The following is a 2516-nucleotide window of genomic DNA, read 5'->3' on the forward strand; positions in this document are numbered from 1 at the left end:
GGAACTCGGGCCAGGGTCTTGAGCGTGAACACCTTAACGTGGAACTCTTGGAATACAGTTCTCTAGGTTGGTCCAAAGGAATTTGTCAAGGAACTGAACTCAATACGACTTCATTCAGTTGAAGGATTGTCAGCCCTCTAAAAGCCTGAACACCACCTGGTGGCGCAATTTCGAACTAAAGGAGAATGGGCAAATTTGTATGGGAGCTGGTCCAAGGATGTACACGAACGGGACCAACTTTTTTCGAAAGATCTCGCCGAGACATGAAAAAAAGTCTTCTGGACCAACTCTCTAAACCCCGGGGTTCAAATGTTACATGCTGTTGAAGTTTGAGCATTTTGAGTAAAAATATACAAAAAATCGTATTTTTGCTATTTCTAAAATCATTTATAAAATCTCTGTTTCATTATGGATTTCGATTTTCTTGACTTCATTCGACGCGTATCAGCAAAAACTATAAATTCTGATATGTCTTAGCATGATTGAAACATGATTTCTCTTGTTTTTATCCGTTTGAACCGTTTGTGCAAGAGGCATCCCATAGAAACAAGTCGAAACTTCAAGGTTTTGAAACCGGGTCCAACCCAGACTGCTTCAGTGAGTATGGAAGGCTTCAGTGCAATGTTGTAACAACTTATTGGGATGGTCTGAGTCATCCGAGAACTCCTTGGAGTTAAGACCTGTGAGTCTACCGCCGTAACAAGCAAGATGTCGGCGGTTTTTGACCACGGATCATACCCGCATGGCTTCAGTGAGTATGGTAGACTACTATGCTGATGTGTTGGAGTGTCCTGGGTTCTCCTAGGACTCCCTGGAGTTAAGATCTGTGGGTCTACTACCGTAACAATCCAAATGTCGACCGGTTTTGACAACGGAACATACCCGCATAGCTTCAGTGAGTGTGGTAGACTACTTTGCTAATGTGTTAGGATGTCTTGGGTCATCCAAGGACTCCCTGGAGTTATGATCTGTAGGTCTACGGCTGTTACAAGGACTCCCTGGAATGGTCCAGAACATCCCAACATAACAGCAATACAGTCTGCCATACTCACTGAATCTTTGCGGTTATGATGCGCGGTTAAAAATCATTGAACTTTTTCTTGTTACAGTGACCCAAATCTAAACTCCAGGGAGTCCTAGGATGACCAAAGACATCCCAACACATTAACAAAGCAGTCTACCATACTGTCTGAAGCCATGCGTGTATGATCCGGGGTCAAAAATCGTCAACCTCTTGCTTGTTACGGCTGTAGCTCCACAGATCATAACTCCAGGGAGTCCTTGGATGACCCAAGACATCCTAACACATTAGCAAAGTAGCCTACCACACTCACTGAAGCTATGCGGGTATGTTCCGTTGTCAAAACCGGTCGACATTTGGATTGTTACGGTAGTAGACCCACAGATCTTAACTCCAGGGAGTCCTAGGAGAACCCGGGACACTCCAATACATCAGCATAGTAGTCTACCATACTCACTGAAGCCATGCGGGTATGATCCGTGGTCAAAAACCGCCGACATCTTGCTTGTTACGGCGGTAGACTCACAGGTCTTAACTCCAAGGAGTTCTCGGATGACTCAGACCATCCCAATAAGTTGTTACAACATTGCACTGAAGCCTTCCATACTCACTGAAGCAGTCTGGGTTGGACCCGGTTTCAAAACCTTGAAGTTTCGACTTGTTTCTATGGGATGCCTCTTGCACAAACGGTTCAAACGGATAAAAACAAGAGAAATCATGTTTCAATCATGCTAAGACATATCAGAATTTATAGTTTTTGCTGATACGCGTCGAATGAAGTCAAGAAAATCGAAATCCATAATGAAACAGAGATTTTATAAATGATTTTAGAAATAGCAAAAATACGATTTTTTGTATATTTTTACTCAAAATGCTCAAACTTCAACAGCATGTAACTTTTGAACCCCGGGGTTTAGAGAGTTGGTCCAGAAGACTTTTTTTCATGTCTCGGCGAGATCTTTCGAAAAAAGTTGGTCCCGTTCGTGTACATCCTTGGACCAAATTTGCCCATTCTCCTTTGACAGATATATATTTTGGATCATCCTAGTGTTGTCTACGATACAAGAGAAAACAGGTCGTACCTTCGAAGACAATGACAATGCACGACTCTTCGTCCACCAGGTTTGCAAAGAGTGCAATTTCTCCTAAACTGGCCAGTCTCGGCAGCGGCAGCTGGTCACTTGGCAGTGATTAACCACTGATTGCAATACCGAATCTTGGCCGTAAAGGTAAAGTTCGCGCATAAAAGGTTCAAGGGACACGCTGTGGCGCGCGCGGAAGTTTTCACTTTTATTAAAAGGTAAACATTGAAAAGGTAAAAGTGCATCCGACGGAGGAGGGATGCAGGTTTGTTTTCTTGCCTAAGTTATGTAATCGGTGACGAAAGATGAAATGCATTAACTGTTGGTGGGGGCACGCTTTCTTCGGAAGAGAAGGGGTTGCCTTACTGACACAGTTAGAGTTGGGGCATTGTAGAGGAATTATGTGAACAAGG

This window comes from Culex pipiens, chromosome 3 (genome assembly GCF_016801865.2).
Source record: "Culex pipiens pallens isolate TS chromosome 3, TS_CPP_V2, whole genome shotgun sequence".
In the NCBI taxonomy this organism is placed as follows: Eukaryota; Metazoa; Arthropoda; class Insecta; order Diptera; family Culicidae; genus Culex; species Culex pipiens.